The sequence below is a fragment of the Thalia democratica genome, chromosome 5 (assembly GCF_965202585.1).
Source record: "Thalia democratica chromosome 5, ktThaDemo2.hap1.1, whole genome shotgun sequence".
Lineage (NCBI taxonomy): Eukaryota > Metazoa > Chordata > Thaliacea > Salpida > Salpidae > Thalia > Thalia democratica.
Genome location: NC_139169.1, coordinates 19,739,250 through 19,753,938, shown reverse-complemented (window position 1 = coordinate 19,753,938; position 14,689 = coordinate 19,739,250). Strand labels below are relative to the sequence as shown.

Genomic DNA, 14,689 nt, shown 5'->3' with positions numbered 1-14,689 from the left:
CAAAGGGTCATCGTTAAAACTCTTGTAATTAACATTAAAATGTTTTGCTTTTTGTAAATGTTTTCATTTCAGTATAAGAAATTGGTTTTAGTTTTGAAAAATTACTTTAAAATTAAATATTTTTTTACAAATAAAAAAATTTAATTTCCGAACTAAAAGATCTTTATCTTTTGTATGACTTGTTATGTTAATTTTCAATTAATATTAAATACTATAACTTTTTTTAAAATATGAACTTAGTAAATTTAAAATAAAACTAAGAATAAAAAAATTGAAATGAAACCACATTTTTACATGAGTTAAAAAAAACTCTGTAAAATTGAATTCAATATATTCATTGCTATGATTAAATAGTTAGTTTTTATTTAGTAGTTCTTAGAATGTCATGATTACAAAAAGTATAAACTTCTAAAGTTATTAACTAAACAAATAATAATTTTTACAAAAGTTTCATATTAAGTTGTTAACAATCATTTTTTTTTGCTTTGTATAATTAATCAAGTGTCAAACAAAAAACTGTGAATTTTTAATAGTATTGATACGTAACACTGTAGTTTACGACTATTTGTCCAGTAAACTTCGTAAAACAAAAAAGAAGTATGATGTCATTCAAACAATTACATGTTTTTTTGGGTACTGAGCAGTTGATTTTAAATAATATTTGTCATTTGATTTCGGAAAGTTCAATACTATTAGATGTGGTAAATTTAGCTATGGCTTTTGATTGTAATTTCCTGAAAATGATGTGCTTGTGTTATTGCCACCTTGTTTTGAAAGAGTTTTCCTGTGCAACCAACGTATGCTTTGTTTCTAACTTTTGCTTAATATACACCTTTTAAGAAACATTTATCGTTAAATGGGCAGTTTATCTTATTTCTATGATTGCAAGTTATGTTCTTTTTGTTTTCAGCCTCTAAAATCTTTTTGTTGTGTAAGTTGATGATGTTTCTTATATTGGTTAACAGCATATTGAGCAATAAATTGCTTTGTACCTAGAAAGAGAGATAATTGTTCTATTCGTAATCTAGAAAGAATGACCAGTGCGGAAGCGGACAGAGATAAAGAACTCAATGCAAGAAAAGAAGTAACTTCAAAAGGCCCCACTTTAGATCTATTTATTTCTAATTTTAAATATTATATTTGATTTCTTTACTGTCGTAATTTTTGTTAATTATACCATCTTAAGTTTTATCTATTTATTTATTACTATCAATTTATTTACCTAATGTTTTTTTATTTGAAGACTGTTTCGCTTAGTTTGATTTTACTTTAGATTAATTAATTTTACTTTTATTTACTCAGCACGTAATTACAATTACTAATTGATTACTAATCAGTTGTTTTCTCATCACCTAATCCCTTTATATATATTTGTGTGCTTTTTATCATTTTATTGCCACTTAAAAAAGCTCTGAAAAACCTTTTAGGTGAGCTTGAGTTGACAATTGTTGAACATTAAGCTCTTATATATTAAGCTATTTATTTTCTATAGATTTATAACATATGTATACTTAAAAACTTTATTAAGCTGAGCTGTTTGTAGTACAAAAAAAGTGTTTAGTTTTCATGAGTTCTGTTTTTTTATTTGTTATTTTTGTAAAAAAAATGTGCTTTAGTTTGTTTATTTTTTTGAAATATTATAAACAGCCAGTGTTGTAAACATTTAACATAAAATATGCTAATAAGAAATTTTGTAAAAAACTAATTAAACTATATTTTTTGTTTTTTATTTGAGTTAATTTATAATTCTTTGATACTTGAAAAACAGGTATACTATTTTACCAAAAAAATTAACTATTATACAAAAATCTCCAAAACTGTAGATAAATTTAATCTATAAACCTTAAAAACCTAGAAAAGTTTTAAGCATGATTTCATTTTACTATAAGCTAGTCCAAATACGTTACTAAGTTTTAACTGGAGTTTTTACAGACATAATTGAAATATTATTACTAGAAACGCCACGCAAATATTCAAGCATGAAACCTCGAGTTAAAATAAACAGACGTTTATTTAGCGCTAAGTTCTTAGTAATTGTTTTTTTACTTTAAAAACATTTTTTACAGATCGAGTTGAGTGATAAAGTGTTGCTGAAATATTATTTGTTAATGTTAATTAAAATAACATATTGTTTTTCGTTCTAGTTTTGTAATATCTAAGAATTTATGGAATATTTTTTTAAGCAAACCAATTTTTCTGAATGTAGAACTTAGTTTGTCTCAGGTAGGTTGAACAAGTTTTATTTAAGATTATAACCGAGTATTTTATTGTTGTAGTACAGAGTCGTTATTTGTTTATTAGCATGGCTGAATTTGAAAACCTTGTAAAAATGTAGTTTGTTTAATTATAGCATGGAGTTGAAGTAGAATGATTATTTCTATTCAAAAAAGTACATATAAAATCAATATTAGTTAAGAAGCTAAAATTTTCAGAAAAGTTTCTTTTAAAACTAGTATACAGTTGTCATTCTTAAGTTTAAGTAGATGTATGATGTAGTTCAAATAACTAAAACAATGAACAAAATTATTCTTTTTTTTTAAGTTAGAAAAATTTTTAAATTTATGATTTGCAAAAAAGAAATTGATTAAGATTTGTTTTTAAGTCTACAAATAAAACTTAATTGGTAAATAAAGTTTAAAGCAGGGACGTAGCTTGGTACATTTCTGCAAATCCGCAGAAACGTATACCTATGTGCCAAAAAACTTGCTTTTATTTCAGCTTGAAAATATTCTGCTACTTAGCTTTTAGTATTCATTTGTACTTAGTTATGCACTCCTGAGAGATAATTTTGACATATATGCACTCTTTAGCGTTTTTAAACGTAAAAATTGAACGAATTAAATACATCCACTTTGTAACATTTAGCGTGTTAAAGCTTTGATTTGACAAAAAGCTGCATTGCAAAATTGATTCTAATGGAAGCTGTAGCTTCAAAAGTCAAAATCATACAATTTTATGTTACAAAAATTTGCATAACTTGTTATAACTATTGACTACGTAAAATTTTGATTTCAAAACTATATAAATGTTTTTAAGTTAAACTGTGATTTTCTTATACTTATTTTTAATGAATTTTTTTTTGGTTTACACAAGTGGCAACACATAAAGAGTCATAGGTGAAGCAAAATAAATTTCCTTGTATACACTTATCACTCGTACTTCAACATTCCATTTTTGATGTATTAACATAACTGCATGTTTTCAGATTAAATTCAATAACATTAGAGGTAGGTTAAGTTGCTGTGTTCCCTCTAAGACGTTATCACGCGTCATTTCAGATGCTTTAGTTTTTGTAGGTTCGTAACTTTTTTGAGCTAGCTACGTCCCTGCTTACTACTAATAACTGCATTTTTATTTAAGCAATGTTTACTTTGAAAATTGACTAGAAAACTACATTTTACTTATAATTTTTAAAATTTAAACTTTAACCATAAATTCAATCTTGATATTAAAATTTAATTCGTTTTGTTTTGAAGTATAAAATTTGAAATAAACTTTTATTAAATTATTTAAATACTATTTTCCATGATTGTTACATACACTTTTAGATTTTTATTTAAGCACTTTCGAGGTCTTTGACCGAAACTTGGTTATTTTTATTTCTCATCTAGTAGTTATGATACTGTTTAATTAAATATGAGATTATGATTGCTTTAAAAGTATAATGGACTAAAAGATCGAAAAAGTTTTTTAAGTATTTAGTGTGTACTTTGAGCATAAATAAAAAGATATTGTTTATTATTTATATATTATAATTGAAAATTATCGTATAGTACTATTAGGCTTTAAAAAGAACGTGCTTGTAATAACTATTAAAGAAATTATATCTTTATCATAAAATTTGTAACGTCTAGAACAAAATATGCACCATTACAATAACTACAGATATAACATTGTTGTTAGTAATGACGTAAATGATAAATTTAAGTGATATTTTGTGTATGCTTATGCCAAAACATTTAAAAGCGCACTCAAAACTAATTGAAGGTACAGTTTGCCTGTTGTGTTGTATGAATTTGAGACTTTTGTAACTTTGTAGTAAAGTTAAAAGTAAAACGTTGTAATCATTTAATAATTTATCTTAGTATTAGTGAATATCATAGTAAATAGTATTAAAAAAATCAAATAAACTAACAATCTATTTTGTTCTTTATATGAAGACACTATTTTATTTTAGCATTAATTAAAATATGTTGTGTAAAAATTAACTTTTTATATAGAAAAAGTGTTGCTCAAAAAGTTAAACACTTATATACTCACATCCGTTACATAAATAAGTTTTTTATTATACTTGCATGATATTTTTTTATTAAGATTTATTTCATTGTATATTTTGCTTAAATACAACTTTTTAAAAACTTACAATGTTCGAAATTGATATAAAAAACTAAAACTAATTTTACTGTTACGCTTAGTATATGTTATAGTTATAATACTAGATATGTTTACAATAAATTTTATGCAAAAGTAGACTTATAAAAACAAAATTCATAGGAACATTTAATCTATTGAAATCAAGCTTGCCTATTAACCTTTAAAAACAAAAATTAGGTTTTTAAGTATTTATAAAAAGTAAAAAAAAAGTGTAAAAACTAATCGAAAACTAATGTAAAAAGTTTATGACTTTTGTTAAGCTAAGGCAATTATTTTGTTTGATAAATTAAAATTTGTTGTTAAACGCTTGGACATTTATTAAATAAGATTGAGTTAAAGTTATTGCTAGTAATCAGTTACCGGGCTAATTAGTTAATAATGGTTTTAAAACCAAAATGTCTAATAGTTTCACAAAAGGCTCGTTACAAAAACAAAAATTGTACTGAAATAGTTTATAGCTATGAACTTTACTAAAATCATGAAGTTAAAAATCTAACATGTTTGATCATAAGTTCACGTGTTTAAATTTAATTTTGTTTTTACGTTTTTCAGACCATTATAATGTTTTTAACAAATCAAATAGTTATTTTATTTAACCGTTAACAGCTTAAATGGGACATTAAAAATAGATCAAAAATATAAGCTAAAATAAGTTTCTATCTACTATTATGACGTATCGATTTAGACCATCGTTTATCAAAAATACTTCCAAATTTTCAACAGGTACAACTGATACACATTTAATTTGTTTACAATAACATGATAGTGTAAGTTCCTAAATGTTCTTAACATTTTTATCAAACTAAAATATAGAATATTTTAATGGTATAATATTTTAGATAAATTGACAATTGTAAGCTTGTTTTTTGTGGATTAGCTAACAAGGAAGCTGAAACGTCATACAAGACAAAATTAGAATACAATGTAAATATTTACTTGTGTTTGAAACTTATTGAACAAATAAATTTATAAATTTATACTTTAATATACTGTGAAGACCTTTTGGTGTTGCAACTCTTTTAATCAACTAAATATCCTGAAAGTAGTGGTTTTTTTATAGGAAATAATTATTCGAACAATTAGTTGGAAAAAACAATAGAAGATTATATATATTTAGTTTAAGTCGTACTTGTTTTGTTCATTCACTAAAACTGAACCTGTTTTAATTTTAATTTTTTTATTTTAAAACAGTGTTTAACATTCATATTTTAAACAAAATTAACTTATATTTATAACTTTTCTATATGACGTTAGACTATTGGTATTTAAAATATAAGTAATAGTTAAACTCTAAAAGTTTTTTTTTGAGTTTATGTGTTCTTATTTTTGTGTTGCTATCTATTTTAAGTTATTTTCAAAAGTAATTACGTTGTGAGTTTACGTTTTTTGCTTTTAAAAGAAGGAAACGTTATATATACAATGAGTTGCACCTTAGTTTAAATAAATGTCATCATATACTAAATTATAAATTGAAAATTGAATTTAAATATCAAACTGCAAATAATTTTTTCCACGTAGCTTAACAAATAATGAACAAATCGTCTTATTTTGTTCTTTTTATATTGCTCAAGTCAGTTAAACCAGACATATGGTTGCACTTTCCAAGGGGTTCCGGCAACAGACTGAACGAGAAAACAACAAATAGAGCAAACGGTAACCGACTCTTCGATTCTCAGGCAAGTTATTAAGTTGTTATTCAAGTTGTTAAGGTTTAAATTATTTTTTGTTGTGAATTAATAGTGTAAGTTAAAGCTTTGGTATCATCATACGTTTAAGTTCGCGTTTCTCTCAAACTTTTGTTTCTGCTCGTTTTAAAAGTATTTAGATTCATAAAAATAAGTTCTATAACACAGAACAATGCGAAAGGTGGTTATAATGTAGAAGACTCTGTTCAAGGCGCTTCACAAAATGAACAGCAACAATATCGGATGGTAAGATTTTTTATATTAGTTTTATTGGCTATTTAATAGTTACAAACTGTATTACAAGTATTTTTAATACCTGCATACATTTCAAAAACAGTTTATCAATTTAAAAACATTATGTCTTTTTATGGGTTTCATATTAATAATTTTTCAATAAACTTAGTTTTTTACCCCTGAAAACGTCATAGTCGTGAAACGATGTAGAAAGAATAATATTTCAGCGCTAAATCAAATATTAAAGTACAAGAAACTTTCCGCAGCGCTACTTCGAGAGCGGCGTCGAGGGGAGGAGCGAGCTGGAAGTGACGTGGACCAACCAGCACGGGTGCGGTCATGACGTCACCAACGAAAACGGACCGCTGAAGGTGAACTGCAACCTGGTACTGCAGTACATGTGCCAGGAGAACAGGGACGAGGGCGGTGACAGCGGCAACTCCAACGTCAGGAAGGACTTGTTCCGTGAGTTGTGTTGAACAATTGTGAAGCTTTGAAATTAATAGTTGTTCTTCAAGAGTATTTTTAATACCTGTTTTTTCAACATTCTATGCTTTGAAATATTTAAAAAATTGTATGACTTTGGTTTTTTAATGAGTTTAAAGAGTACTAAAACTTTAATACGAGGGTTTTTAAAAGCGTGTCGTTTTAAACTACAGTGTCCAAAAACAAAGTTTATTAGCTATATAATTATAATTGAATATGTGTATAGCTTACTGTGTCCTATCTTAAAATGTTTTTAGTTAGTTTGTGACCAGTTATATTATGTTTTGTTCTACAAATAGTTTTAAACTACAGTAATGAGAGTTATTACAAACTTCTGTTTGTCATAAGCTAAAGATTAAATAACTTTTTTCTTCTGTGCAAGGCTTTTAAAAAGCTTAGGAGTCACTTATTTAATATAAAATCAATAAAAAAAACTTGTATAAAATAAAAAAAATTATTTATATTTTAGATTATTAAAGATATTGAAACACATCTCAATAAACAACTATTTACTTAAAATTATAGTTTTAAATGTATTTAGTTTATACCACTGTTTAAAACTACAACTATATTTTTTTAGCTCAAGATCTGATAACATTCCGCAACGGCAAGGAAACGACGACACCTAGTTACCAGGAATTCGGCGCAGGTGAAACAACCAAGGCGCAGTCGGAAGCCCGCAAGAACAGCGCAAAGGCTGACAACGCGCAAAACAAAGGGCTGCACGAGCCTTGGTGGTGGTACGACGATTGTAATTGGAGGAAAAGAAACGAAGGTTTGCGCTGATTGGTTTAAAAATACTTTTAGTTTACAGTTGGTAAAATTTATTTATTTCAAGTCAAAAATACTAAAAATTTTATTTTCAGCTACTAATACCTAACGTACAACTAACGAATATTCTTAGCGCAAGTGTAGTACAATTTAAAAATCGTTGTAGACACTATCACAAGCTTTTAGAGGTAAATAAATTTCAGGATTGTTCCTGGCCGTTCAGAAAGGAAACATCCAGAAGAACGCTGACAACGTTGAGAGCGCGGTCTACACGCGGCAGAACCCCGGAGGCGCGAGGAGGGGGTACGAGTGCGCGGAGGAGAGGGACTACTTCCCGTACTGGCACCCCACCCCGTGGAGGGACATCGCGGTACTTTCCCCAACTACGACCTTTGCCAGTTTGTTGTTCTTTGTTGTTTGCTTGTAAGTTGATGTTTAAGTGTTTGTGGGCTTGTTTTTTGGTTTCTGCTATTAAAGATGATATCTAATTGAAATTAGTAACTATATACTTTAGCTTTGTAAGATAAACACCACGTTTGCAGAATTTATTTGTTCATTAAACAGTCTTTTTTAGAAGTTATAAATTGCAGCATTTAAAAAAATTTAAAACTTAAAATTCTTAATATTTGATTACGCTTTAGCCGTAGTGCCTTGCTTATAAAAAATTTACAAAGGTTTAACAAATCAGCTTGTTCTGTTAAGTAGGTAATTTTTAAAATAAAATTATAAACGTGTTAGTCGTAAAAAAACTGTATGTAGTTTAACTTGATGCTGTTATCAAAACATTTTTCTCTTAGTAGTCTGAAACAGTTAAAGCATTTTTTCGACGGTTTTTATTGATCATAACCTTTCTGTGCAAATTCTTCACAGGTACTACAAGGAGAACAGTTTCAACAGTCGAGCGTACGGGAGGTGTGTGGAGAAATTTCCCGACGGCGGGTACAGGCATTACTCTGAAGCGAACAATCCGAACTCGTGTGATGACAAAGGCGGAGAGTGGCGAGATTTTCACAATTACAACGAGCTTTCTGACGAGGACAACGAGCAAGATGTACGTTTGAGTTATTCGTGTCAATAATTGGTGGAAGTTTTCGCATACAATAATTTTTACGAGTCTTGTAATAACTTATTTGAACTTTTTTCTTTTCTTTTTTTTCTTGATTTCGGTGAGAATTATTTTCGTTGCAAAAATAGTACTCAACTAAGTTAGTATTTTTGTAAGTCTCTTTCAAAATTTTTAATAAAAAATCCGACTCAGTAATTTTCAAATATTTATATTTATTGTAACACTAGTTAGTTCGGTGTAATTATTTAAATTTTTCAGTTTATAGTTTTGATAAGATCTAAATACGTAATAAAGTACTTGATTGTTCTTATCAACAATTAAATACTTTCTTATTCATTATTTTAATAGTGCGCGACAAAGTTTTACAGTAAAAAATTAACTTGAAATTTTATGCACAACAATAGAGATCATTTTTTAGTGCTTAGCAAACAACAACGATAAATTGAAGTCAATTGGAATTGTCTACAAATGGGGAAGGCCGCTAATATCGGAGAAAATTGACAAGTATGAAGAAATCGAAGAGCAATGTTTCATTTCACCACCGCCCATTGAATGCGAGGTAGTTTATTATGACGTAGCAAGCTATATTTAAATTACTTCCTCGAATAAACGTGAGCGAATTTCCTGCTAACAGTTTTCATGTGCACAAAGACAAACGTGATAAACAAAACATAATGTTTCTCAATTTAAGGTTATTAAATTATCTCATCTATTAAGAAATACTATTCAACTTTTCCTTTTTTTAAATTGCTTTAATTAAAACATACTTGATACAAAAGTATACGACAACAAAAAAACAAGCTTTTATTCTTTTTGATGTTTAGTAATACTATTAATCGGGTTGAATATTTCAAATTGTAAAGGTTTCGGATTTTTCGCGGGTGAACCACCTTGGGGACACGGACCGTTTGGGAGGGGGAGGGGAGCTCCGTTACGTGTGGAAGCTTCCTCATTTCATGACAGAAAAAGATCATAGATGCGTCTTCAGAACCAGGTTTAAACTAATTTAACTTCTGGTATTTTCACAGTATTTTAATAGCGAAGTAACACATAGAGTTTAATTGAATGTTGTTGTTTAAAATACTTCAAACAATTTTAATTTAGCTGTAAAAATAAAGTTTATGTCAGAAAAAAAAGCAATATATTAAAATCGAAATAAAATTAGAGAATAACTTAATTCTTAATTTTAAAACTATATGTTTCTGAGTTCATTAAAAACTTTTTGATTTTTATTAAACATTTGTACCGGAAAACATAACTGTTTATTATATCAATGTTGCAGTTTTAAGTGCAAACACACAACAATTAAGCTAACAGGGTTAATATTTTATTCAATGGAAAACAGAATTTAAAAAGTAAGACATTATCAATATATAATTAATATAGAAAAAAATAAATATCAGGTACAACATATCAACTGATGATTATAACTCGTGGAATACTGATTCAAGGTTAGTTTATCAAAACATCATTCCTAGCAATATATTTTAAAGTATCAACCCTTGCCTAAACAAAAACATTTTCTGTCACGAACAAATTCAGATGTCAATTAAAAAAGCTTAAACAAAACACTCTTAAGTAATTATTTCTAAAAAACAGGAAATTTAAATCAATAAAAAAGTAATATACTAATATTCATATGTTTGTTGAACGAATGTAATAATTTCGACATTGCAGCGACAACGACGACGTCATAGAGAACAACAAGAAGGTCGACGTTGGGGAGGGAGTGGAGTTGCAAATTGCCCTCAACACGCAGCAGACCGGCAGGACGTTTCAGGACAGGAGCCACGTCTTCATCATCAGAAAGCGAACAAGCGGTGAGATTCAAAACAATGGTGTTTTTTGTTGATTTTTTAACATAGTTGAAGTGCAAAGTAGTACATAAAAATAGAAATTAGTTTACAAAATCAAGTGAAGAAAACTTAAGCATGTCAACTAATATTAAGCTTTAAGCTTCTCGATAGTAAAACAACAATATTTAACTCTTGCAGTCGTAAATATAATTTAACGAACAAATAAACGTACAGATTTATTAACTGAGTGGTTATTAAAAATCACTTTTTATTATACTTGAAAAACAGCTAAACAGAACAGTATTTGATTAAAGTGATTTTATTTCAGGTATTCCAGACGACAAAGTGATAAAAAACGTGAACGTGCGAGGAAAGAGGGGAAACGGGGTGCAGACTTTTCCCGGAGTTGAGTACGACTTCACCCCGACGAGGAGGACTTACTCGACCGACGACTTGATCCACATACAGTGGACCGGTTCCAATACGCACGACAACAGTAAGTTCGCTAAATTTTGCAGCATCTTATTGTTTACGAGCATTTGTGAAGTACCTCGAGTTTTATATATTTTTGTAAAACAAGCGTTAAAATTTGTTGCAACTCAAAGTGCTACAGAGATTTGTGTAGTTTGTAGAAAAAGATTTCCGAAAAGTAAAACTAAACTCAAATATTACCTCTTTTTTTCAAAGCTTTTGTGTAGATCAGTTTTCATCTGATTCAACATTATTTGTATTTAGTAAGGCAATGTGCTCATAAAAATTAACAATTGTGGCGCTCAGCTAATCATATAATTATAAGAATATGACGCCTAACACACCAGTTTTAATTTATAAACCCCAATTTTTATTTATTTTAACAGATGACAACGGTAGCGATGGCAAAGGGGGGAGTGCTGGTCAGGGGACAGCCGGTACCGACCGACACAACATGGTGCAAATACTCGCCCCCAACGAAAACTTCCCAATACCCTACGAATCTTCTGACTTTACTAAAAGTGCATGCTAAATTTATTTCAAGTCGCGTTCAAAACAAAACGTTACTTGAATGCTACTGCTCTAAATTTTTATGAGTTCTTATTCTATAAGAAATCCACTATGTCATGAAATTAGAATCTGTATTTTTTATTAATAATATTATATGTTTTTATCAGATATGAAAGTTTATTGGAGTAGTTACGATGAGGAGGATGCGGAAAGCATCGCGATTCAGCTCGCTTCTTCGGGACATTATCAGTGAGTCGCGTTAAATTTCGTTTAGTTTTCAACTAAAAACGAAACTACTCGCTATCAATACGGTAAACAGTATATGACATTAGTTTTATCAACAAAAGTAGAGCAAAATCTGATTTAATTGTATAAAATTCAATCATGAACATAACCCTGAATAAAAATTTGCAGTTGCAAAAAAGCAGCTGACTGTGAGGAAAAGTCTGTCGGCAGCAGAAGTTGGTTCGCTCCTTCAAAATGCCACCCCTTCTTTTTCAGGGTTGGTTGTGTCCCTGAATGCGGGAACCTACCATTTTATGTGCACCAGAAACAACCAGTTCACTAACAGAAGTCAAAAGGGGGTGATGCTTGTTATGAAGAAATAAATAACATTGTTTAAAAACTCGGTCTTACTTATTAAATAGTTTATATATTCCTAAAAATTAATGATTTAAAACTATTTAATACACGCTTAGAATTGTTTTCTCACTTTTGCTACCATTAATTAATTTAATGCTTTTAAGTGAATAGTTATTTGATTATTACTTATTACATTTTTTTTAAATCGTTTCTTTAGATATTTTAAAAAGTTTTAAATTTTCTGTTTTTAATGCTAAACTAAACTAAATACGTTTATATTATGCTGTTATGAATTATGAAAATGATCAGTTTTATGTTAAGAAATAGTAGAATACTGAAAACTGTTTTTCATATTTATAAAAGAGGTAAATTACCTTAGGATTATACCCTTGTCCCTAACCCATATTACCGAAACATTTAAAAAGTTACAAAAAATAAAACTTAAAAAATTAAAATTTGAAAATAACATAAAAAGCTTTTTATGCTGACTCTGCTTTTTTTCAGCTTAGACTGATCTTTAATATTACTAGCCTTTTATAAACAATGAGTAGCGTTTAGTACAAAAATAAATTTTTACAGCTTTGATTATGTAAATTAAAAATAATCATTATTTTAATTCTTCATGCAGCAAAACTTTTAGACTAGACGTGACAGTTTTACAATTCATTACTTTTACGCAAAGTATCTTGACAAATTTATTAAGAAAATCGCTTGTAGGTCGTCGTTTTGGACCATGCTTACTTTTTAACACATTACTGATCAGAAAAAATTAAAACAAATTTAGTGGTGAGATAATATAGTTACATCTTACATGTAAGGAAAATATTTTGAACTATACTTCAGGTTTTGGGTTATGAAACACACTCATAAGTGCAAATTTTATGAAAGAATATAAGTTTTTAAGACTATAGAGTAAAATACTAAAGTTAGAATTAAAATTTTTATGTTGGGCTAAAGTATCAAAGTATTAAATTAAACAATTAAGTTAGTTTTTTTGAAAAAAACTTTGGGATATCGTAAAAAAGTGAAACCGATGCAAAAAAATCACTGAAAAAATTGAAAACTACACCCTAATAAATGTGTTAGACATGTTAAATTATTTTAGTGTAAAAGTGACACTGTTGAACGTGTAAAAATTGAAATAAACAACTGATAAAATTAAAAAATAATATATAAATAAAGTTATACTGAACTAAGTTAACAATGAGCTCTTTAAATTTTCATAATATGTTGTATTATCGACTGTGCTTTTATGGCATCATTGGTTGTCGTAGGTTGTCATAAGGTCGAAGAAGATGTGCAAAAAATTGTTAAACTTGTACAGTACAACATATTACAAGTGATTAGGTTTAGTAAACAAACTAGAAGCAATACAAAACCTTTAAGTCTGTCTAAGAATTCAAAATATCAAGGTAGTTCAACAACTGAAAATGGCTATACTTCTAAACAGTTTTATTCAGGATTTGAAGAGGAAATAGATACGAACCAAAGACCACATATAGAATTGTTAGAATCTCAATTTAATCATAAAGTTATCACATTATCTGAACAGTTGTCATTTAGATTAGATAGTCTTTTGCGACCGAGTAATAATAAATCATTGACGTATAGGACTGAAGTATTATAGTCAACAGATGAAGATTACCAGTTTATATTGCGTTCAATTAATGATAAAACTTCTGAAAACAACCTAAAAGTTTTCCATATCTATAGAGTTAATCCTGTTGATCAAAACAAGAGTAAACAAGTTGACAATGCTTCCCTCTATCTTCACGGAATAAAGTCTAGCAAAGTTATAAATCCACTTAAGTCTGGTTTTCCAAATGGTTGGTAATCTTATAAAGAACAGTGCAGAAAAGGATGCTTAGGTCAAAAAGACCTCTTACGCACTAATAGTTGCTCTTGTAAGGCATCTAATGTTTTAACAACAGAGCTTTCAAAAAGCACTAGCTGCTGTAATGTTGATGGTGAAGCTAAGAAATTTTCATTTGTTTTTGTTGTAGGCGAGGGAAAAGCAAATTTGTTCCGTGATTGAGGTGTTAAAAGAATACGTTCATCGGGAGAAAAATATCAAGAAAAAACCTGTAAATTATGAGGAAAAAACATTGAAATCAAATAGTAGAGGTTATTCTATTTACTCCGGTTCTTTTAAAAGTCCTAAAATATGATTGAAACACCTTCAGTAGGAATGGTTCCTGCATATTTAATTGTGTTCAATATATAGTAGATATAAATAGTAAGAAAACTACTTTTTCTACTATACCAAAATAAGACATTAAAATTGTACTATTGTTATTTATTTAAAATTTAAAAAGCTCGTTCTTGGCACACTAAAAGATGTTATTTTTTTTACAAGTTAATATACTAATATTTTTCAAAATTTAAAACCTGGTAAAAGTAAAGCTTCACTATATTTAAGTTTTTTTTTGTTAAGAAAATATAGAAAATTGTAAAAAAATTTCTTATAATTTAGTTATCTATAAATTGTTTGGCCAAACAATTGTTCCTTATACATAATTTTCTTGTTTTTAAATATTTATAGTTGTGATAATAAAATTTCTTATAATGAAACTTCTAAAATTTTCTTTGCTTATCTTAAACTAGATGTATTTATACTCTTTATTTTACATTTGTGGTACCTAGGAGTTAAGACTTCTTGGTTTCACAATCTTATCCGTGCAATAACTTAGCTTTTTAACCGAAGTTTTCTAAAG

The 14,689-nt window shown here is 28.3% G+C and overlaps 1 pseudogene; it reads left to right on the top strand.

Annotated features, from left to right (window-relative positions):
- The first annotated feature begins 1,033 nt into the window (after positions 1-1,033).
- LOC145836319 (protein DD3-3-like) lies at positions 1,034-12,001 on the top strand (annotated as a pseudogene).
- The last annotated feature ends 2,688 nt before the right edge of the window (positions 12,002-14,689 follow it).